We start from the raw sequence: 26,032 nt of genomic DNA on the forward strand, positions 1-26,032 counted from the left end.
GCTTAATCACAAAATTCCATGAGCAAAAGTGGAGGTGTGCAAAGCTTCCTGAAGTCCAAGATCAGAACCCCCATAGTGTTGTTTCTGCTGCAAGTCACAGTTCAGCCCAGATGTAAGGAAAGGAACTACATGGAATTGTGGTCACGTTTGTGATCAATCGCACCTAAGGATATGTGTTAAAACTATGCTCCTCTGATGGTGGTCTCCTAGATAAGTGTGAGATTCATTCCTTCCTGGAACATGTAGTTATCAGAACAGCTAATTCGTTGAGCTGACAGCAGGTGTCATTTCAGTTCTGTACTTAGCTTTCTCACCTTTCTTCCTATCCTACTATTTCCTTCCTATTCCCTTTCTTCGTATTCATCCACAAGCTTTGATTGTCAAAAATCATATTTTTATAAATGTAATTCTGCCACAGCGTATACAAATCCATTTTAAGACATAATTCTGAATTGTGGAAGAACCCCACAGTTTTCATAATACTCTTGAGATATACATATTATACACACATCTCAAGCCCTGGCGGCACAGTTGTTAAGAGCTCGGCAGCTAACCAAAAGGTCGGCAGTTTGAATCCACCAGCTGCTCCTTGGAAACCCTATGGGGCAGTTCTACTCTGTCCTATAGATTTGCTAAGAGTTGGAATTGACTTGATGGCAATGGGTTTTCGGTATACACACACACATACAATAGCCCTGGTGACACAATAGTTAATCACTTCGCTGCTAACTGAATGGTTGGTGCTTTGAACCCACCCAGCAGCTCCATGGGAGAAACACCTGGTAATCTCCTCCCATAAAGATTACAGCCAAGAAAAGTCTATGGGGCAGTTCTACTCTGTCACATTGGGTTGTTATGAGTGAAAAATTATTTGACAGTACCCAACAGCAACATATATACATGGGCTCAGCTAGGTGGTTCTGATCTGGACCAAGTTTGACTGGTTAGCTGGGCTACTTCTTGTGTCTGTCATCAGGTCGGCTATGGGCTGGCTGATCTAAGATTGCTTTCATATATGTATCTTTCATGTTCTTGATTTAATAGGTTTGTCATTGCCCTTGTTTCTGTGTCTCTGTTACACATAAACTCACATACTCCCACACTGTCCTCAGGTTTATATTTTAAGTTATTCTCCTCTAAGTGTACGCTTTATGCTTTTTTATAATTTTCCTTTTTTACTGAGTTTTCTCATTCAAGTCACAGATTGAAAAAGAGGTCAGAACTTAAAGGAACATCACTGTTTTTCCCTCTGAGAGTGAGAAAATTATCTAAATTGCAATGTATCCTCTGATTTTTGCTTTAAGTTCACTTTGAAATTGTTGTAATGTCTGTTTAATTAAACAACTGGCGGAAGTTAATAGCGTCTGTGTTTTCTCAATCTAGAAATTTCTTAAGAAAACAAAAGTAACATTCCTTTTCCAGTAAGTGGGAAGAAAACACTACTTCATTTTAGATCGAAGGAAAACCTTGATAAGTAGGATTAGAAAATATGATAGCCTGATTCAAGTGATAGGAATTTCTAGAACATCAGAAACACGGATACTCAAGTGTGGATAACAGGGAAAATTTCACAAAGCTAAAGAAAAGTGGTTTGGAAATTATTTGGATTTTTGATTTAACTTCCTCACGTCTAGCCTCTCTTATTGCAGATAATCAAGTTACCATGGCTTTTATTTCTTCGTGAGGCCTACAGTCAATAAAATGCTCACGTTTCAGCAGCACACACCCTTCATTGTTGTGTGATAAAATGGAAGAATGAAATATAATAACAACATATGACTTCAACTCTATTTTAGACAAATAGTACCAAGTTTTTATTTTCCATTTAAAATAATGAACTCAAGTTTTGAATTGCAATCTAATACAGACACACCAGTTGCCTATACTAAAATCTACTTGTGTATTAGACTATATATAAATTATCCAAGTAGACATTAGCATAGCAGCATTCCGATAAAGAAATGTAGAAAATACATTTTTAGAAAGGAAAGGAAATGTGATGGAAATACGTTGGGGTGCAGACCTGCATGGGTGTGAGGGATACATATTAACCACACTCAAATGTTAGCATCATCATTTCATTCATTTACTCAGTGAATAATTGTGAAACACCTATGTGAAAGGTACTGCTCTAAGCAGTATAAAAACAACAGTGAACACGATAGGTTAAAATTCCTGCCTTTAGGGTATTCAATTCCTAGTGGGTGGAGACAAACTGAAAGAAAATATGTAAATTAACTTTACAGCCTAATAAACCATTTCTGGCAGGTTGACTCTGACTCATAGTGACCCTATAGGACAGATTAGGGCTCCCAAGGAATAACTGGTGGATTTGAACTGCTGATCTTTTGGTTAGCAGCCGAGCTCTTAACCACTATGCCACCAGGGCTCTATGTATAGCCTAACAGATAGTGGTAAATGCTATGGGGAAGGTGATTAGAAAATCATCTCATTTTAAATCACTCATTTTCAAAAGCGAGTGTCTCAGCCCATGGCTCCATAGAACCTCCTTGGAAGCCCTCCTCAACCTCTATGCCAGCCTGAATTCATTTTTTGGACCAGATTCCTTTACTATTACGAACAAAGGTCCAGGTCATCTCCCTAGAAAGCTACATGTGCACAGAAAAGCTTGCATAGAAGTTTGAGTGTTTTAGGGATCTTCTGAACTTGACCTGTGAAGCCAAGTTAGAAAAGTACGAAGCCACTTTAAAGTGAAGTCTTTTGTGTACCACTACACCAACACATCCCTTTACATGAGGTCAAAAACTTGTCAGTTCTGAAATAATTCAGCTATTCTGTAAAGATAGTTATAACAAGATTTCAGTAAAAATGTGTGATTTCCACTCTGAACTCGAAACAGACATTAGCTCTCAAATTGGAAGCTCCTTGTATGTTACTAAATTCTGTACATCCAACCTTAGTGACTTAACTGTACTTTTTTTTTTGGAAAATCTCTAAAGCTGTATTTTCTCTCCATTTCTCCCACCATCACACTGTTTCTCTACTTTCAACTATGACAAGACAACCACCGAACTGGTCTTCTTGTCTCCAATCAATCTCTATACTGCCATCTAATTAATTCTAGTAGTATCACAGTTGAGAAAGTTTCAGGTCAAATATCCCATCATCCTTGTACAAGAGCCAAAGAAAATCTTAATTGTTTTAATTTATGTAGACAATGGATAGGATACTATTCCTTCCAAATGAATAAAAGCACTTTTTATTTCTTGCAAATGTCATCAGACTTTTTCAGCAGGTTCAGAAATCATACCTTCCTAATAATAATGGCTGACTAGTCACAGTTAAATAGCATATCTGTCATTTCTATTATACTCCAAAAGGAATTTTCAGAGAGGATTGTGGATATTATCTCTTTTTAAACCCCCAGATTGGATCCTTTTTAACGCTTTCCATCTGTTACAAAGGATGATCTATTCATATTTTTTAGAATTAGGTAGAGGGCAATTGTGTCTTTCATTGTACTAAAATTAATACATTGCTAAGGAAGGCCAGAGACATTCATTAGGAACTGGTGAGACCAGGGGACATGCTCTCCAATAAGAATGTCTACACAGTGAGTGGTAAATTAAGGGCCGAGAACTAGATTTATCTTTCAATACTTCTCACTAAAAAGATTGAACTTCCCGACAACCCCAAACTGATGCAGACATGGAGAGTCTTTTGAGACACATTTCTGGCACTTCACAGCACTTGGTCATTTTATAAGATGCATTTGGTGGAGACAGATTGCCTTACTCCTTGAGCATTGATATTTTCTAAATACAGAATTGGATACGGAGAAGGAAGCGATTAGCTTCCGACCACAGGAGAATTGGCAAAATGATATCTGTTCACTCTTTTTGCCCTCATCGAGTTAACAGACTTCTAAATTCTAAAAGTTTGTGAATGGGTAAGTGACTGTCCTTTTTACTGGAATAAAAAAAAAAAAACCTTAAAATCTGGCTAAGGAAGTTCAATTTTATTCATTTATTCTGATGAAATCTAAATTATAATTAAGAGGGATATGGGTAAGGGCGGGGGAGGAAGAAATCATTCCACAAGTAATAAGCAGGGTAATTTAGAGAAGCTGTCATTCGGTATAGCCCTTTGGATTCCATTTGTAACTCATTGTGTGCTTGATTAAAAATGCAATAAATTCTTCAAAAAGTGGGAAGATTAATAATGTAATAACATAATCCGAGTTTGAGCAGAACATTCCACCTAAGCATGGTGAAATTTCCTTACATAGATTCAAGTAACCTTCGACATTAGTCAGAGAGACAGGTGTTCATGTTAATTTGGATATTAAAAGATATCCGTAATTTTATGTTGCTTAATGGAAAAGATGTGCTTTGCATGTTAGTCCGTGTGCTACATCCTAAAGAGTTCTTTAAAAAGCAGTCCCACTGTAGGTAAAACGAAACCGAACCCTTTGCCATTCAGTCGATTCCGACTCATAGCGACCCTATAGGACAGAGTAGAACTGCCCCGCTTCCAAGGAGCGCCTGGTGGATTCGAACTGCCAACCTTTTGGTTAGCAGCCATAGCTCTTAACCACTGTGCCCCCAGAGTTTCCGGGCCACTGTAGACAGTGTTTTTGAATTATAATCCAAGAACCCCTTTGTCTCCCTCCCCTCCAGGTGCAAAAAACTGACCATGTAATCAAATCAAAAATGTATGCAGGACATCAATTTCATAGAAAACCAGAAAACCAAACCTGTTGGTGTTGAGTCGACTCCAACTCATAGCGACCCTACGGGACAGAGGAGCCTTAGTAAAGCAGTTAGGAATGCCATAGATGATAACTTTTAAGTAATCAAATGTATGCAGTTATTTCATCTAAGGAGTCCCTGGGCGTTGCAAATGGTTAACGTGTTTGACTTCTGACCAGAAGGTTGCATGTTTGAGTTCACTCAGAGGCTTCACTGAAGAAAGGCCTGACGATCTACTACTTCTGAAAAGCAGCCATTGAAAACCCTGTGGAGCACAGTTCTACCATAACACAAATGAGGTTGCTATGAACTGAGTCAACTCAGTGAGAACTTTTTTTTTTCCATCTAAGCTATAAAAAAAAAAAAAGCTATATGCACTGTCAAACTAATATCTGAGCCAGACCTTATAAAACACATCTCAAGTTGCATATTATCTGTGAATGTTTCCTTAACTCTTCTAACTAAAGGGATCCTCTTCCTCGTCCATAATTTTACAGCCCTTTTTGTCTCTACCATTCATTCGACGCATCGTTACTCAGACTTCGTTAAATGCTGAGTTGCCTGTGTATCTTTTGAGCTTCAAGACATGGTGCTGAGTACTTTATATGTTTTCCTCATTTCAGCTTTACAATAACATTTTGAGGGAGATGTTCTTACATAAGCTCCATTCGGATGAAGACCTTGTGGTTCAATAAGACTACAGCTAAGAAATTCCCTCAATCACACAGCTACATGGTGGTGGGCCATGTATTTGAACCTATGCTAACTCAGCGTGTAGCCCATATGCTTCCTGATATGCTCTACTGCCTCACTGACCACATGACAAACTCAGTGAGGATGGGTTCTGTGTCTTGGTTATATATGAACCCAGCACACTTCGTTTATCATAGGATTACAGGTTCCTTGTTAAAAAAAAAAAAAACTACCATATTTTTACTCAAATAACATGTATCTTCTACATTTTGTCGTCAACTGTGCCCTCCCCTCATGAGTTATTTTCATAAGATATGCTATGCCAATTCTTTTTTTTTTTTTTACATGTTGCTGTGGAAAAAAAAATGAACATAGCATGTTTATGAAAATACCTCATGGGGGGAGGGCACAGCTGGCAAACAAATGTAGAAGTCGTGCATTATTTGCGTAAATGTTGAGTATTCCAGGATTTCATCCACCTTACCCTTGCCTCATTGAAGCATTGTCAAAAAAGGTGTAAGGAGACATCTAGGATGTTACTAGCAATTTTTAGACTTTGTAGCCTGAGGAAGGGAGCCCTGATGGCGCAAATGGTTAAGCATTCAACTACTAGCCAAAAGGTTGGCAATTCAAACCCAACCCACAAATACCTGGGAAGATAGGCCTGTTAATCTGCTTCTGAAAGGTCACAGCCTTGAAAACTCTATAGATCACAGTTCTACTCTGTACACATGGTGTCGCCATGAGTTGGAATTGACTTGATGGCTACTAACAACAACAGAGTGAGGAGAAGTAAGGGTCAGATGCTTCTGGAGATCTCCTTGCAGTCTTGCATCATACCTTTTTATTTGGTGGTTCGTTTGTTGTCGGCTCACTGCCCTCCAGGCACTGCCCTGGCCCGGGCAGTTTATAGGTGATAAGGCCCAGGTGGCACTTTGTGGGGGTGCCACTTTATACAGTTGGAGCAGAGTCCAAGAAGGGAGAATTCCTTGTTTTGACTTTGGTACTGACAACTTACATAACGTTCGGTTGGACACACTATGTTGTTAAGTTTTTGTTTTTTTTTTAAAGTAGGGAGTGAGACTGTATGCCTATTCATAAGGCTGTTGAAGGTCAGTTAGATTATGCGTGGAATCTTGAGAATTAAAAAAAAAAAGGCGTTTTTATTTTAGAATCTGGAACTGTTGTTCTAAAATGTCTTGATGCCTTCTTACTACATAGCTGTGAAGACTGGGTAAAAAATAGTCTTTCAAGAAGGAGATATGCACATAATTCTCTGTATTTACAGAATTGTAAAAGCTCCGTCAGTATCCCCACAAAAGAGTTTTAGAGAACAAAATTGTACTGGCTTATTCTGAAGAAACTCTCCACAATTGGTAAGCATTCTGTATGATCATGGCCAAGGACAGAAGTAAGGGAGTTGGGAGGTAGAGAAACAAAGGAAGTGTTGAATTTTCCATCCTTTTTTTTCTCTCCTCAGTCTCCCTCAACTTTGCATTCACCCTATGGTCTCAGTGCCTATTACCCTGAAGACACTGGGCAAAGCACCAAAGGTGTAAAAGAAGATCCTGAAGACAGAGTCTCAACTCACTGAAAACTAATAGGACGTAATATGAAAGAGAGGTTATTTACCAGCAGAGCAACCAAGGAAAGTTTCAAGGGGAGATGGGTTTTGTGGGCATTTAGGACCCTAAGAGATAAGTGGAGTCTGAGCAAAGGCATTAGGGTGAATTCTGCCTTGTTTTGCAGACAGAGGCGAAATTATTCCTATTCAGGAGACGAGGGTAAGGACATGGGAAAGGATTCAGGCTTTGTTCCTGGGGCTGGGGGAGTCACTGAAGGAGGCAGCCAGAGGAATGCCATGGTCTGATTTTTTTTTATTTAAGATTACCTCAGTGGCTTTGAGTTGCTGCTTTTCTTGTTAGGTGCCATCGAGTCAACCCCAACTCAGTGAACTTACGTGCAACAGAATGAAACATTGCATGGTCCTGCGCCTCACAATTGTTGCTATGTTTGACCCCACTGTTGCAGCCACTATGTTAGTCCATCTCATGGAGGGTCTTTCTCTTTCTTGCTGACCCTCTACTTTACCAAGGTATCTCTGTGTAAAGTGGACATAAGTGAGGCAAAAATGGAAGAGGAGATGTCAGGCAAGTGGTTAGCACACAGATATGAAATCAGCCACTTTCTGTGAGTTGTTCTCATGGTGTCTTGATTTTCATGCTCCATCAGCTGCCTAATTTATTGCCACAGCCATGATCTAAAAAGGAAGTGAAGGACTCCACATCTCTGGATTAAAATAATCACCCATCTAATGAGTCACAAGGAGGGGTATGTCCCTTGTTAAACTTCAGCCACCCAATTTTTTATTCCTAGTATGCCATTTTAATGGTTGTCAGGGAAAGTGTGCTCCAGGTCATTCCCCCAACAGTTCAGAACTTCTTTAAGGTATCACTGAGCCCTTTGAGAGACAGAGCATGCCTTATGTTTTATAATTGATGAAATGTCCCTCCTAAATAAATCTCACCTAGCTAGATCTGATGACATTGTGACGGCAACGGCCATTTTGAGCAACAGGCAGGGAAGAAGAATTCATTTGGTGTTGAAAAATAAAGCACATTTTCATGATGAGCTAGGCTCTTTAAGTCCCTTCAGTCAACCTCCTGACATTGAAACTGGAGGACATTTCAGGACCAAATTTGCTAAAGGAAAAGTCTCTTTTAAACACAATGATTCAGGTGTTTTGGCTAGCATGTATATCAAAAAACTGAGTAGATGATAAAGTTGAAGTCAAGCTCATTCTTTCTACACTTGTAGGTGGATGGTGGGCTCAGGCTGGTAGAGAGGTGATCTTGCTGCATTAACAGACAGTTAATCACTAGTTCCGCTGCTTAGCTGATGCGCTTTCTTAGGAAATATTTTATGCACTCACTGTGCCACGTCTGCAAGTCATATGTCTGGATACTGAAAATAATGAGATTGATACCCACCACTGAGCTAGTGAGAAAAGGCCTGTAGCAATTTCTGAGAAGGTGTTATAAAATGTCCACAGATGGGGCTGGCCTGAAGTTGGGCCACAAAGGCCTGTCTGCAAAATTAGTCAGGGGCTGAGAGTTGACGTGGTGTTAGCTGTGCTCTTGTCCTGGCTTCCCCAGTTACTACCTGGTGACTTTTAACTCACTGCTTAACCGGCTGAAGCATCCTTGATACTGAAAAACTGTAATCTAGTTGGCAAAGTGATTGTAAAAAGTCTAACAGGCAGCCCATGTAACATTCCTGGCACTTACATAATGCCTAAGGAGCTATGATTTTCACCGAAATGCTTAAAAATATAGATACCCTAAGGTCCCTAGGTAGTGCAAACGATTTGTGCTTGGCTACTAACTGAAAGGTTGGCAGTTCAAATCCACCCAGCAGTGCTGCAGAAGAAATGCCTGGCAATCTACTTCTGTAAGTTTTTTAAAAAAACCTGTTGCCCTTGAGTCAATTCTGACTCACGGTGACCCCACGTGTTACAGTTTAGAGCTGCCTCTTAGGCTTTCCTTGGCTGTAATCTTTATGGAAGGCAAATCACCAGGGCTTTTTTCTACGGCACCAGTGGGTGGGTTTGAACTCTCAACTTTAGGTTCGTTGTTGAGTGCAAACTGTTGTTTGGCCCAGAGACCTTGAAAACCCCATGGAGTTCATTTTCGCTCTGACACATATGACGTCTCTGTGAGTCAGAATAGGTTTGGTTTTGGTTTAAGCATTTTCTCTCCTACTTGACCTTGTCGTATTTTCCTATGTTCCCTCACTCTGTTCCACCCACTCTCTCCCTCCGCCCACTTCATTACCTTGAGCCGCTTTCCTGAAGCTCATGGTTCTCAAGCCTATAGCAGGCATGTTCCCCACCTCACTGCACACCTAATTCCTCCACCTGTCTAAATATAAGCTGCATTCCATTTCAACACAGCTGGCTCTTCAGCCCCATTTCCGTGCCTCTGGACACACCAACCTTCTTACCTTAAAACCTCATTTCTCTGCCCATCCGTGTTTCCAAAACACTGTTTACAGATTGTCTCCTGGGGTTAGCTGTGAGGCCAACGGGAGACACAGCTTGTTTGTATCTATTGGAGAAATAGTTGAAAGAAACATCCTAGGTATAGTAGGTCAGAAAACGTCATCTTTGTAAGAGAACATTTTTGTTTGCTCCTTTTCTGCTCCTCATCCCCCACCCAGCTCACCAAATTACACGTCTTCAATATTTGCCCTGTATCTTCTTAGCTTTTAATATTGTTGTGCATCTTGTCATAATATCCAGTGCCATGTCTGCAAATGTATATACACACTGAGTGAATATTACCGAGTATCGCACAGTCTTAAAACTACCGAGAATCTCATTCATTAGCTAGTCCTCCCTTTTATAACTGAGTACCTTAAAGAACTAAACAACTTACCTGGTGCCAAAGCTAGTTGCAGAAATGGAACTAGAGCCTGGTTCTCTGCACATAAATTTAATTATTTAGCAAGAGCCATAGTTGATAACCAAGAAAAATACACCCATTGCCATCCGGTCCATTCGAACTCATAGCGACCCTATAGGACAGAGTAGAAGTGCCCCATAGGGTTTCCAAGGCTGCAATCTTTTACAGAAGCAGGTTGCCACATCTTCCTTCCTCAGAGCAACTGGTGGGTTTGAATCACTGACTTTTTGGTTAGCAGCCAAGCTCTTAACCACTGAGCCATCAAGGGTCCTTATGATTGATAAGAAGAGTAATTTTTCACCTTTAAAGGAGATTGTGAACCTTATTTTAAAGGATAGCCCGTATATTGTAATTTCCTTATAAATATAAGGTATGAAGAAAATTATCTGGGGGAAATAGGGTGTACGACCAAGGGATGTCTTTTTATTTGAGTTTAATCTCAGGATGCTTTTAGATGTAGACATTTCAGAAAAACACTCAGACAAAAACCTGTCCCCAGTGTTGACAGGTATTATACGTGAGTAGTCAGGCCTAAGGTCTTGAGTCAGAACAGGGTTCATGGCCTCAGTTCCTCATCTGATCTGCTGCGGAATATCCAACACTGTTCAGCCCCCTCTGATGCATACGGAGGAGCCCCGGTGGTGCAGTGGTTAAGAGCTCGGCTGCTAACCAAAGGGCTAGCAGTCTCGAATCCACCAGCTGCTCCTTGGAAACCCTGTGGGGCGGTTCCACTCTGTCCTGTCCTATTAGGGTCGCTGTGAGTCAGAATCGACTCCAAGGCAATGAGTGTTTTGGGTGTGCATATAAAGCCAGCTTCGGCACTTGCTGCAAACCATCGTCCTCAATATCTCCTTATCTCTTCCCTCGGTGTTGCTGAGGACACTCGGTCCCTTGGAAGACCACAGAAAGATGTAGTACTACTTGATTTCAGCAAGAACTAAGAATTTATGACGAGACCTACCCCATTGGTAAAATGAGAATACCAACAAAATAAAATGAGAATAATAGCGCCTAATTCCTGGGATGCTAGGAGGATCATATGGAGTAACCAATGGAAGGTGTTCAGTACGTATGTCAGATAATGTTAATGTTATTGTTAACGTTTCCAGTTCGCATATATGAACTGGTTTATTAGGTTAAAATTACGTACGGAAGAGTGGGCTTAGTTTTCTAAAACTTGTTTGAGACTCACTGTATTATATGCAATGTAGCTTTCCACCCCATCCATCCCACCATGATTTTGGTACTTAAATATTTAAATTTAAATTTCCTTGAATAAGATCTGAGAGAGACTAGCCAACTAAACAAGTCTGGCCCTGGGGTGAATGGTGCTATAGCAATTATTCCACTGAATAGCTTTTTAAAAGGTTAGTCCATTACCTTTTCCTTTGTCTCCCTTGTTTTTGAATGCGATATTGGTTAAACAGCCATGATGCCTTATAGTAACCTTCTATCCAAAGTAGTGCAAAAACTGATCCCAGATTTTCATCGTAGAACTGTCATTGGTCACCAGGTTGAAAACATTTACAGGAGAAGTTGTGATGAACTTTTGCAGGGGGAAAAAAAAAAAAAGGACACCAACCCCTTTAATGTTCTTGGGGTTCATTTTCTGGTGTATTTAGTAACCTCATCAGTGTTTCTTTATATCTTGTAACACGTGTTTTGAAGCGGCATTGAAAAAGATAAGTGATAAAGGGTAAAATACTTTCAGATATAATAACTCTTAATCAAAATCTCATTTAGAAGAAAGCAGCACCTGGTCTTACTGAGCCAATTATAGTGTAGGCAGTCCCTGGTTGTGAATGAAATCCATTCCTAAGCCTGTATTTAAGTCAAATTTGTAGGTAAGTCAGAACAGGTATATGTGATTCTTATTTGGTGTCAAACGTTTGTCTTAGTGTGAGGCATATATTTTACCTTCCTCTGCATATAAAACACTTAAGAAACACTTCCAAACTACACTATGTTTTAAGGAGTGTCACAAAGTAGTGCATGTGTTTGTTATTACGAACCACTATGCATTTAACTGAAATATTTACTACAATAACCTTTATGGCAGTCCGTTCTGAACAATGAGTTGTCGGTTGGACATTTGTAACCTGGGGGCTGCCTGTAGTGTGAATTCCTTCCCAAAAAGGACAAGAGAAAACTCTCGCTAGTGATTCATGCTTCTTCTTATGAGTTCTAGTATATTACAAAGGCTGGCATGCATATGTATATATATCTAGCCGGCCTCAGCACTTGCTACAAATCACTACCTTCGACATATCCTTGTTTCTTCCCTGCATATCAGTGGGGAAGGACGCACACTCCCCTGAAAGACAGGTGAATGATGTAGTACTACTTGATTTCAAGAAGAACCGGGAACATACGTGGAGACTGGTTGCCAACATTGATTAAAGATGGAATTTGGTCACCACGAAAGCATTATTTCTGCCTACTCTATGAGAATTCTGACAATCAATAAATTTACAGGTCACTGAATAAAAATCTCATGTTTTTATTCCTTGACATTTCAATGAATAATCCACACGTTTCAGAGAAATAGGGAAATGAAACATAGAGCATAACTAAAAGTAACACTTATTATCTCTTCTCTTTAATAGAAATAATTTTTTATAGTTTTCATTTGTTATTTATTAATGTTGTGTTTTGTTTCCTGGAAACCCCGGTGGTGTAGTGGTTAAGGCCAGAAGTTCCAATCCACCAGGAGGTCCTTAGAAACTCTATGAGGCAGCTCTACTCTGTCCTGTAGAGTTGCTATGAGTCGGAATCAATAGCAATGGGTTTAGTTTTTATGGTTTTGTTTCCTATACTGTTTTTCGGACATATTCAGCAAAATTACTCCATTATGGAAGAAACAATTTTGCGTGTGTGTGTGTGTGCGTGCAACGCTTTAGGTGGAAGTTTACAGCTCAAGTTAATTTCTCATTCAAAAATTTGTACACATATTGTTTTGTGACATTGGTTGCAGTCCCCACGATGTGACAGCACGCCCCCCTTTCCACCTGGGGTTCCCTGTGTCCATTCGTCAAGTTCCCGTCCCTTCTTTCTCCTCCTTCTTTTGGACAGGAGTTGCCCATTTGGTCTTGGATATTTGATTGAACTAAGAAGCACATTCCTCATGAAAGTTATTTTTTGTTTTAGAAGCTCGTCTAATCTTTGTAAAGTGGCCTTCAGGAATGGTTTCGGTTTTGAGGGAGTGGAGCATCCAGGGTCCATTGTTTGCACTGGGTGGGGTGGGACAAATAGATGTATCTTATTTGGTGGCTCTCAGGCTTTTAAAACCCCAGATGCTACTCACCAAAGTGGGATGTAGAATATTTTCTTTATAAACTATGTTATGCCAAATGACCTAGATGTCTCCCGAGACTAAGGTCCCCGGGCCACAGCACCAGCTACTCAATCCCTCAAAGTATTTGGATGTGTCTAGGAAACTTCCATGCTTTGGCTTTGGCCAAACTTCCTCTATATTGTGTATATATTTGCCTGACTTCCTCTACATTGTGTGTTATCCTTCCCTTCACTGAGGTTGACACTTGTCTACTATCTAGTTAGTGATTTCCCCTCCCCCTGCCCCACCCTCATAACCACCAAAGAATGCTTTTTTTTTCTGTGTGTAAACCTTTTCTTGGGTTCTTATAATAGTGGTCTCATACAATATTTGCCCTTTTGTGACTGACTTATTTCACTCAGCATAATGCCTGCAGATTCATCTGTGTTAAGAAATGGATTCATCATTGCTGTGTATCTTTGTATAGTATTCCACTGTGTGTATGTACAATAATTGGTTTATCAATTCATCTGCTGATGGGCGTTTAGGTTGTTTCTATCTTTTTGCTATTCTGAATAGTGCTGCAATGAACATGGTTGTGCATATGTCTATTTGTATGATGGCTCTTATTTCTCTAGGGTATGTTCCTAGGGGTGGGATTCCTGGATCCTATGGTATTTCTATTTCTAGTTTTTTAAGAAAGTGCCATATTGTCTTCCAAAGTGGTTGTACCATTTTACACTCCCATCAGCAGTGCATAAAAGTTCCAATCATCCCACAACCTCTCCAATGTTTGTTATTTTGTGTTTTTTGGATTAATGCCACTGTTGTTAGCCATCGGAATGTCTTCTTTGGTGAAGTGTCTGTTCATATCCTTTACCTATTTTTTAATTGGATTATTTTTCTTTTGGAATTTGACGTATTACAGTATAGTATCTTGTAGATTTTAGAAATTAGACCCTTATTGAGTGTACCATAGCCACAAATTTTTTCCAGCCTGTAGGTTCTCTTTTACTCTTTTGGTGAAGCTTTTTGATGAGCATAAGTATTTGATTTTTAGGGGCATCCAGTTATCTAGTTTCTTTTCTGGTGTTTGTGCATTGTTAGTTATGGTTTATGTACTGTTTATGCCGTGTATTAGGGCCCTAGCATTGCCCCTATTTTCTCTTCCATGATCTTTATCATTTTAGATTTTACATTTAAGTCTTTGATCCATTTTAAGTTCATTTGTGTGTATGGTGTGAGATATAGGTCCTGTTTCACTTTTTACAGATGGATATCCAGTAATGCAAGCACCATTTGTTAAAGAGACTGTCTTTTCCTTACTTAACAGACTTTGGGCCTTTGTCAAATATCGGCTGCTCAAAGATGGATGGATTTAAGCCTAGTTCTCAATTCTGTTCCATTGGTCTATGTGTCTGTTGTTATAGCAGTACCAGGCTGTTTTGATTACCGTGGCTGTATAATAAACTAAACTCAGGTAACGTGAGGCCTCCCACTTTTTTCTTCTTCTTCAGTAAAGCTTTACTTACTGGGGCCTCCTTCCTTTCCATGTAAAATTAGTGATTTGTTTCTCTAATAGAAATAATTTTAAACCAGTAATAAAATCCCAATTACGTTCCAAAGTTTCAGGAAAGGAAATGTACATTCTATCCTCTTACCTACAGTTTTTTAGCAGTTGGTCTAATAAATTTCAGATTTGTGTCTCAGTTCTGAAATTTTTTACACACTCTTTAAGATTTTTTTTTCACAAGAACTTTGAATCATTACTGAGTGTAAGCCTCTATTTTTGTAAATGATTTGTATAATTGATTTACTCTACTTTTGGGAGGAAAAGATTCCTGTGTTAGGGAGTTGATTTTATTAGAAGATCTAGTTATTGTTCTATATATCAAATCAGTAAGTGCAAGAATTATCATGCTTTTTAAAATCAGAAAGCACTGAAATAGCAAATTTTTTCAAATTCTAAGAGTTAGTACCCAAGATTGGAACACGAAAACAAATGATTTATATATTTCTTTCTTTTTTTTTTTTTCATTACCTGCCAACGTTTGCTTTACATGCATAGATTTGAGGTATTCTTTATAAATAGTCATAAACAAAGTAGAAGACCCATGGATATATGATTTAGCAAATTATGTTTTAAATATGATTGCAGAATATATTTAAAGAGATCTTTTAAAATGTTTTGGTTATTGGATGCATTTAAGAATTCTAGCAAGAAAGCACAGAAGAATTCTCTCGATTCTAACTAACATCCTTAGCTCCTATCAATAGCTCTCTACCAGAATAAAAACTAACATTTGAGTCTCTAATAATTTGCTTCATGCAAAAATACTTCTTTCAGTCCTTCCAAACTGGAAGCATTTAGTAACTATGTGATATGTTCTACAGCAGATATCCAAAAGAAAACCAAGATTCTCTCTTGTTCAAGAGTATTCCACCAATCTGCTCGCTGCCTGTCTTTGCTTACCCTTGAGTCTAGACTTGTGATGATGTGTATTTTCCATCCGAAATGTGTTCTCATCCTGCTCCACTAGCTACAGCCACTTGCCCAAATACTGCACATATAACACAGTGACGTTTCCTCAGTATCTTTCATAGACATCTTAGAAAAGTTGACACCCCTGACTCCTAACACAACTTGGTCCTTAAAGTAGGGGGAAAAACAAAAACAAAAAAACCGGTGCTAAAAACACCAACAGATATCTCAGATTGGGGCTCTTTGTGTTAAGGCCTCAAGTATATGATGGTGTATATATACATATATATACATATATACACATATATATATATATATATATTTTTTTTTCTCTTCTAAGGGCTTACTGGAGTTTGGCCCTTTACAAAAGCTTGGTGGAACTGCCAGGCAACAGTTGACATTGTTATCTATTAATAGTTCAGAAAAGCCTTAAGTTGAGTGCTGTACACTCTAACATCCTACCTAATTACTAAATAAAAATATCAATATATTTTGCAATTGCTAACTTAACTGGCCTAGGATAAGAAAAAAAATGCTTTCCTGAGACCAGACTGGAAACCTTGGTGGTACAGTGGTTAAGAGCTTGGCTGCTAACCAAAGGGCCAGCATTTCAAATCCACCAGATGCTCTTTGGAAACACCATGGGGGCAGTTCTACTCTGTCCTATAGGGTTGTTATGAGTCGGAATTGACTCGAGGGGAATGGGTTTGGTTTTTGATAAAATTGGATTAAATGCACGTTCTTCTGGAAAAAATCAAAAGTAGTTTTTATAGTTGCTTAGGTTGAAAAGAATGGGGCAGAAGGGAAGTTGCTAAAAATCTAATGACCTTTCCCTTTCATTTAAAAATATAAATAATATATTTACATTTAATATAAAGTTAGCAAACAAAAAAGAGACTCTCATTTTCTTTAAAAATTTGGGATGCCTAAGCAGGCATAAAATACTTTTTTCCCATCCATGACTGCCTCATTCCCAATTTGCCAAAAGTATAAAACCCACCAGAACTACTGCTGAGAAGTGAAATATGGTATTCTGATTTTTTAAATTTATATGGAGTTATCAAATAAATAGCAAGATTGCGTATGGGTTTCCACTGCTGTCTCTATGAATTTTATTCAACTCTTTCAAGTAAAAAAAAAAAAAATTTTTTTTTCAAGTAGTAACCTACAAAAGTTATACTTTGAGAATAAAGACGTTGGAGAAAATATTTAATTCAGTGGGTTGTTTACAGATGAATAATTATATTTGGAAACACGCACATTTTCAAATCCAGAATGTGTCAGAAGCACACAATATACACAAAATTCCAATATGCAGATAAGAATTTTAGCATAAAAATAATGCAACTGTAGATATTGCTCAGCATTTCAGTGTAAAAACAGTTTAATTAGAATGAATATAACAATAGCCAATAAAACCCTTTCAGAAAGAGATACACAAACATTCCTTAATTATAAAATATAGATGCCATGTTGCTTTCCTGGTGTTCATAAATCAAAATAATAGGTAATTTAGTGTCCCAGTTACTTGAGTTTTGAATGTGAAATGGGAAGTGGCCATTCTGCATTCTATTTAAGGAATATATACAATTAGGCCTAGAAGAGCAAACTTGGCCTTAAATAATGAACCACATGCTCTGAGACGACCTACTTATGATCAATCAAAACCTGCCTGCAAAGGACCAAGGGTTCAAGGGAACAGGAAAGAGAGGCATAAGGAAGACATAATCCCTGCCCTCAAACAACTTTTAATCTTGTTAGAGACTAGATAAAAACCCAAATAGGAAAACCATGAAGTGTTACACTGGCGGAATGATGACAAGCTGAATAAAGATAAATCTCTCAGTTGGGCAAAGGGATAGGATGAGTAAGCGAACTGTATACACTGGGGATGATGAAAGCCCCGATGAGGTAATGTTTTGGAAGGGTTTGCAATGCAGAGGGAGTGATTAGGCAAGATGAAGTTCAGTTTGCTCCCTGCCTGACCTAGTCCCTATTCCCTCATTTATATCTACCTGTGAAGTATTTGCCAGTAACATTTTCCCATATTCTCCAACCCTGCCAACTCATGTTTTTTCTGATGTTATTTTTCTCTTCACCTGCACTGAGACATAGACATTGGGTGCTGAGACCAATATAAACTAGGATTCCCTCTGCCCATTCCTCTTGTTATATTGTCTTGTAAACATATTCAGGCCATTCCATACCAATGGGAAATTAAATGTGGGTGAAGGAGGTAGCTTCATTCTATTGCTGAGGACGTGGTAGAAGATTAGATACTAGGAATGCTCAGGAAAGGGACTGTTTCTTCAAAATAGTTGTAAGTAACCAGCAAGTAACTGTAAATAACCTTGATTTATAATATTACACTTTTCATTACAGATCAGCAGACTCTAAGATATACTAACCAACCAACCTACCCTAACCAACCAGCCTACCCTAACCAACCAACCAACCCTAACCAACCAACCAACCCTAACCAACCAACCAACCCACTGCCATTGAGTCGATTCCAATTCATAGCAACCCTATAGGACAGAGTAGAGCTGCTCCGTAGGGTTTCCAAAGAGAGGCTGGTGGATTCCAACTGCCAACCTTTTGGTTAGCAGCCACACTCTCAACCACTGCACCACCAGGACTATTACATGTATTTTTATCTTCTTTTCCCAAAACATGTAAAACTCAAAAGAAAAAAAAAAAGGATGGTAATAATTGAAAAGATTACAGTATGTCAGGTAATGAAATGCTGAAGTTATAGTATTTTGTCGAGAAGTCATGGCTGGAATGAGTCCATTACCACCTCCATATTTATTTCCATGACCCCTTTCACTGAATATTCCAGTCCCCCCCCCCCCCCCCCCAATTATCAGAGGTCCTTCTTGCTCTTTGAGCAGGACAAAAGCAAGCTTTGGTAATTTAAAGTGTAATTCAACAGGCATTGAAATCTTTTATTTCCCTGAATACGTACCTCATTAATGTCAAGAAAAAAAGAAATAAACTGTCCCTATAAATGATCAACTGGAAGAAGTCCAGCCTTATTTGCTAGACGCACTTTAGGGGAATGGCCTCCTGACTAGTATATTAATTAGGGAATCCTGCTTTATTGTTCCAGATTCATCCAGAGTCAAAATGCTTACTTGAGTACATTAACTTTTCACCCATGGGAGGGCGGGGTTTGGTGCATTTCTACTGCAGGGCAAGCATCACATTGTCGTTGCTGGGTGCTGATGAGTCAATTCCGACTCATAGCATCCCCATGTGACAGAGGAGAACTGTCCCATAGGATTTTCTAGGCTGTAATCTTTCTCCCACAGATCTCAAGGTCTTTCTTCTGCTGAGCTGCTAGATGTGCTCAAATTGCAAACCTTTTGGTTAGCAACTGAGCACTTAACCGTTGTGCCCCCAGGGCTCCTTAGCATTGGGTTACAGTCTCTTAAAAGTTTACTAAACTATGAAGAGTCAAATATCTATCACATCTAAATTGACTTCTTCCTGTCTTAAAATACCCCAGCACCCTAATGCACAATCTCAGTCACACTAATTCACTAGTCTTCTGGAAAGAATTCCTGTGAGAGACATAATGGGGCTGCCTTTAAATAGAAACTCAACGTCCTGAGGAGTAAACCCACTGCTTTTAGTTGCAACAGTTCAGGAGGATCTTACCGGCAAAAAACCTAGAGTTCGCCGCCATTTTTTACTCGTTGGCCACTACCATTAAAATATGTCCTTTCCTTTCAAACAAACTCGATGTCACCTCACAATAAGAACAACAATCTTAAAGGTCTTCATCAATTTATGAATCACCAGAAGATATCAGGGTTTGGGAAACTTAAAGAAAAAAAAAAATTTAAAAATCCCTATGTCCCTGTTTCTCAACAGTTTACCAAGAGAAATGGCTCTACAGAAAACTTTACTCCTTATTAAGTAAAGCAAAATTCATTGCACAATCCTTGTGGATACTCTGGGTGACAGTTTGCTCTTTTACTATTGCACTTTAATTGGAAAGCAAAATTACCATTGTTGGGCTTTTAAAAAATATCCTTCTTCCGAACCAAGGCTGATTCCAATATTTAGGTTTTTTATTTTGTACTAGCTTTTATTATTTAACATTGCCTTTTCCCTGGGAGCATAACAGTGCTGTTTTCATGGAGACAGGGGGGCAGTTTGTGGTTAATTTTGCCTTTTTTCATTTCAAAAATATTTTGACAATGCCTCACTGGGGAGCTGTTACGGCACATTGGAAAGAAGTGTCTGTTGCGAAAGAGGACATAGCGTTGACATTATGAAGCATAAATAATAATAATGCTTCCCATTCATACCACATATATCATCCAGAGGGCCCTGAAGCGCTCAGTGCACAGCAGGGAAGGGTTAGTATACAGCATGCCTAAAAGTTTACGTGGTTATATGGCATAAAATGCCAAGCAAACGTCAATTTCCAGTGTTACACCTAAGGCTCTGTGATCTGAGACATGCCCTGTCTCCAAAGCTGGACATAATAGGACAAATGAAGGTAGCCTGGGAGGTGGAAGGTCAGATAGGCTGGGCAATCTCATCATTTCCAGACTGTTTTTGGTACAAGCATTATTGCTCTGCCAATTGCTAAGTCCGGAAGCGGGTGCGAAGTGCCAACACTTACAGTTCATTTTGGAGTGGCTTGGAACCAGAGACCGGATGCCCAATAAGCAAGGTACGCATGGGTTTACTTGTACTTACTCACTAATCTGTAGTGCACAATTTCACCTGTTTGTCACCACATCAAAGATGTGAAATGCATGTGACATTGTGCAGTACAGATTAGTAAGTAAACACAAGTAAGGGCACCCGTACCTTGCTTCATGTAAGCCCGTATTTACCTTGCTCACTCGTTAATCCACCCCTGCTTGGAACTTTCCGTTTGCTTCACCTAAATCTGTTCCTAGGGATAAACTTCCTTGATTGACTACACACACACACACACACACACACACACACACACATCACGTTTACATGATTAGAACTCAGAGAAAGGCCCCAGAAGTTACCACCAATGGGCGTCTTAACTTCTAGAAGTTATGTTCAAAAGCCTTGGGATTTCCCTGAAGCACCTACTTTTCCTAACCCTAACTCACTCACTTTTCCTTTTGTTCCCTGTTATTGGTTCCCAATTTTCTGAGCTGTACCTGCCAGGCCGCCTTGTTCTTTGGAATTGCGTTAGTCTTCACTTTCCCTTTAGGCTGTGGGTCTTCTTCAAAAAAAAAAAAACAAAAAACCTCACTTTCTTCCATGCTCAGTAAAAGTCCAGGAAAGGAAAGATAGCTAAGCTTCATTGCACAGTTACCTTTATTCATTCATTTAACCCGTACGTCTTTATTAACTGCCTGTGATGCGCCGTGTGTTGGAAATGCCTTCTGCTTGGATATTTCGGTCTAAACCTCACAAAATTCTGCAGGAGAGATAGTTTTATTTCCATTTTACAGATGAGAAAGCAGAGTCTCAGGCCGAGTCTGAGGCTTCACAGGTAGAGCTTTCCAGGGATCAGAGAGCATGTTTGGGGCTGTCCCTGTGCTTTTGGCCAGATGAATCTATGATCTTTTTCCCTCTTCTTACCTCTTCCTTCTCTACAATATTTAATTGTTCCAAATAGTACATGAACCCCGCAAACGCTTTCTTCTCTTCGTTTATTCTGACTGATGCATAGAACCTTAGCATTGAAAATGACTTTATATAAATGTTACAAAGGTGGAGGAGCAGAGGCCAAGCCCACAGGGCCAGGTTTGCTTCTACCCTGCCCAGGCCTTCTCCCTTTAGCAGCAATCCCAGTTTACCTTTCTGGCAGAGGGGAGCCTGTGACTATTTATCACCATTTCTAAATCCTTTCCATTCCATCCTCCTCAGCCCAGCCACAGACTCCTGCTTGCCCAGAGACAGATGAGCTCAGAGGAGTTCTCCCTACATGATGGCAACACTTCCACATCGAAGAAAGGGCAGGCCTTTTTTCCTCCCAGCATTCTGTTCCTTGCTTTCCCCCACGTCATGAAAGGCGAGTAGGGCAGCTCTGATCAGAACGCGTGCAGGTGGATCGTCCCCTCTCGCCAGGACAGAAAAAAAAAAAGGGGGGATACTGTAATCTAGGGGTACTTGGGAGGTACACTATGGGCTCTAATAATTGCCTTTTTTGGATGGTTGTGGAAAAGAAATGGCCTTTTCTTCCCCCTACACACCAAAGCCTGGAAGAAATGGAGAGAAAGGCACTGATAAAAACCCTCATAGCAGCTCTGATGTCGATTTGAGGTCAGATGCAACAAACCTCTTTACCGTTATGTAGAACCCATCACTGAAATAGCATTAGATGAGAAAGTCAGCCTCTGGATAAATTGCAAAACAAGAGACAGGATTTTTGACGGCACTGGCTGTGATAGCATTACCTAAAATAAAAAGTCTGGCTGTTTTTTAATATTTCAGCTAATACGGGGGCTTATTACATTGGGTTATTTATTACTTTTTTAATAGGGCTTTATGCTAGGTTCTTGCCCAGAAAGCTTATGAGAAAGCAATAGACAATAATTGTTATGAATCCAGGCCCTAGAATTGAGTTGTTGGAGTTCACAGACAGGCTTAGCCACTTATTAACCACATGACCTTGGGCAAGGTATTTAACATCCATGTGCCTCATCTGTAAAAAGGAGAATGGGATTTAACTCGTGGCTTGTTCGGAATAATCAGTGGTTCTCACCCAGGGAGATGTTACCCTCGGGTCATTCAGCAATGTCTAGAGACATTTTTGATTGCCCCAACCGAGGCTGAGTGATACTTGCATCTGTGGGTGAAGTCCAGGGATCTGCTAAACATCTTAAGATGTACAGGGCAGCCCCCTCACAACAAAGAGTTGCCCAACCCAAAACCTCAATAGTGCTAAAGTTGAGAAACTGTGGATTAAATGAAATCACATACGTAGAGTACAGCACACAGCAGGCGCTCAGTGAGTCATTGTTACCGAGTCATGGCTACCTCATGCACAATGGAACAAAATACTGCCTGATCCTGCACCATCTACTTGATCAATTGCATGTTGGACCATGGCAATCCATAGGATTTCATTGGCTGATTTTCCAAAGTAGATCACCAGGCCTTTGTTCCTAGTCTGTCTTAGCCTGGGAGCTCTGCTAAAACCATTCAGCATCATAGTAACATATAGGCCTTCACTGACGGATGGACGGATGGTGGTTGCCCATGAAGCGTATTCACTGGGCGTTGAACCTGGGTCTATGGCATGGAAGGGGAGAATTCTACCACTGAACCACCAGTGCCCCCCGTAGTGATAACCTTTATTATTATTCATTATAAAGTTTAATTGCTGTGGTAACTAGTATTTCTTAAATAGCAGTTTGGGGTTGTAACCCTTGATAAAGAACTACACCTCTTTATTAAATTCATATGCCCCAGACAATGCTTTCATTTTATCTGCCTTCTGCCATTACCCTCATCTTGCCGTTTTAATTTCATATTTGTTTTTGTTTTTTTCAGACACCAGATATTAGGACTAGACAAATACTTTTTGCTGTCCTTAGTACTAGATAGAATGTTGCTATCTCACTTCTGCCACACGTAGATCACCTTTCTGCTGGCTTCTTCGTGTTGCACCTCTCCTTTAAATTCCTCTGCAAGTCTCCTTTCCACATAACCTTTCCTAATTTACCTGCCTGGCTCTAGAATTTCACCATGACACCACTCTGCACCTCCTCCATCAGTAGATAGTATTTGGAACTTGTATACAAGTGTCGTAAACTCCTTTTCATATGAGTTTGCTTAATATCAGAGTTAAGTAAGGTCTTTCTCTTATTCTGTGCCTGCATTTGGAAATTTGCCCCAAATCGGTGCTCAGTCAGTCAGTCAACATTTCTAGCATTGTTGCTGTTTGGTATCAGAAGAAATCTTACAGATCATTCAGCCCAGAGCTTCCAAACCTGGGTTCCACAGAGTCTACGGAATGAAAGCTGTGGCACACATTCCAAAATGCCTAACAGACAGTGACTCTTCTCCCATCTGTGAGGCCCTTAATAAATAAATGTAGTGATTGAAGAGTCTAACTAAATTCTGAAATGTCTTTGCTTTTTTCTGGAATTATATCAGTTCGTTGGGTGGTGCTAAGGCATAGTGCGCTCAGATAAAAATAAGCCTTGTTAAAACAGAATCTTATAACTCTGAGTATAAGACTAACATTCGAGGGGTCAGGTAATATCCATGCTAAGGAATCCTTTAACTTGAGAGCTCATGAAGTCATAAAATCATGGGTCAGAATGGCTAAGCCTACACAGTAGAATGAAAATTAGATTCAGAGTAGTCTACATAACTGTATTTAAAAAAAAAAAAAAAGAAAGAAAGGAAAGGAAGGAAGAAAGAAAGAGAGAACTTTGTAGAAGGGCTCCTCCTTCCTTGGGATCAGATTATATAACCCTTGGTTAGAATGCCTAAAAAAATCACGCAAGAGAAAAATCCGTCATGAAGTGACTGAATCATGAACTTGAGTGACTATTGTTAGGGAGATCTTTAATGGCTACAGAGGAGGTCATGGTCATAACAAATGTAGAATTTATTTCTGCATTGAATTCCAAACACGTAGGGGTTCTCCCACCAACAAAGGGCTTTAGAACTCTTTTCACTACCATACGGTACCCCACAGCGAGTAAGGACTTAGCCACGAGCTTTGAAGATCCCCACATAAGTAATGCTTTCAAGCGTGCAGCCAATTCCATCCCATGGGTTAATTAACACAAAGCAAAACCCAAATGAAAACTACTTTGAGAAAGACTTTATGATAGATTTTGACATGGATTTTAAAAATGAGCCTTTACCTTCACTATAATGTAAATTCTAAGAGGTCAACTACCTCTTTTTCTCATTTGTAGCCACCTACCCAACCATGACATTGTGTGTGGTGCCTAATAGGAGTTTTATTTATTTAGTGAATTAGTGAATGAATGAAACTTTGGATAGACTATTAAGTGAAGAGTAAGATGGAACTCAAAGTAGAACACTCAGTACAAAGACTGTTTCCCTAGTGAAGCATTATCAGCCTAGCTTCAAGGTCTATAGGATAAATGGCAGCGGAAGGATCTTTAATGGTGGAATCTTTGAAATCATGTATCTATTCAATTCCTCCTCTCCTTTTGAAAGGAAAATTTTGCCAGAAATAGTGACTTATACAGGATGACAGAATTGGTAAAGACTTGGTGACATGACTGATATTCTGTGTAGATTTTAATTTATTTGTCTTAAACAAAGATGAGAGGCAAGCAAATACCTTTGTTCCATAAATATGCTAACTCACATTCTCCATTCCAAATGTCAGATTAAAAAGGACAGATAAAAATGTGATAGAAATATAAACTGTAAGAGAGAATTCTCAATCTTAGCCTTCAAAAAGATTTCAAGTCTGTTTCTTCTTTGCCTTTACCTTGCTAGTAAGTTTAGTAAGTTATGCTGTGTTTGGATTAGGATATGGATGGCCCTTTTTTCATCAGAAAACATTCTAGTTTAAATCTGAAATATTCTAGGACATTCATGGGCCGTTATGGCTTTTACCAATCCCAAGAAGCTAGGAAAATAAGGCCAGATACATTTAGGAATAGAGAAGAGCCAACTTTTCTGTCGTTTTTTGGCTTATATTGACCCTGGACTATCATGTATGCCTAACTTATCCACAATGTGACCTTATTTATGGGGAAGTGATTTATTTCTAGATCCATCAATGGCCTGGTTAGCTATCTAATCATGATTAAGAAAAACATATTTCTTTAAACCTCAATTTCCATATATATAAAATGACATCAAGAAAAAAAAGAAAAATAGACAAAATTGTTGTTGTTGTTGTTGTTAGGTGCCATCAAGTCAGTTCCGACTCATAGCCATCCTATGTACAACAGAATGAAACACTGCCTGGTCCTGTGCCATCCTTACTATTGTTGTTATGCTTGAGCTCATTGTTGTAGCCACTGTGTCAATCCACCTTGTTAAGAGTCTTCCTCTCTTTTGCTGACCCTGTACTTTGCCAAGCATGATGTCCTTCTCCAGGGACTGATCCCTCCTGACAACATGTTCAAAGTATGTAAGACACAGTCTCACCATCCTTGCTTCTAAGGAGCATTCTGGTTCCACTTCCTCCAAGACAGATTTGTTTATTCTTTTGGCAGTCCATGGTATATTCAATACTCTTTTTCAACACAACACCACAATTCGAAGGCGTCAATTCTTTTTCGGTCTTCCTTATTCATTGTCCAGCTTTCACATGCATATGATGTGACTGAAAATACCATGGCTTGGGTCAGGCGCCCCTTAGTCTTCAAGGTGACATCTTTGCTCTTCAACACTTTAAAGAGGTCCTTTGCAGCAGATTTACCCAATGCAATGCATCTTTTGATTTCTTGAC

The 26,032-nt window shown here is 39.4% G+C and overlaps 1 protein-coding gene across 21 annotated transcripts in view; it reads left to right on the top strand.

Moving 5' to 3' along the window:
• Nucleotides 1–26,032, top strand: part of NRXN1 (neurexin 1) — a 1,236,536-nt gene that overhangs the window by 1,106,624 nt on the left and 103,880 nt on the right. The gene's annotated exons all lie outside the window — the stretch shown is intronic.

Source organism: Elephas maximus, chromosome 26, assembly GCF_024166365.1.
Source record: "Elephas maximus indicus isolate mEleMax1 chromosome 26, mEleMax1 primary haplotype, whole genome shotgun sequence".
NCBI lineage: Eukaryota > Metazoa > Chordata > Mammalia > Proboscidea > Elephantidae > Elephas > Elephas maximus.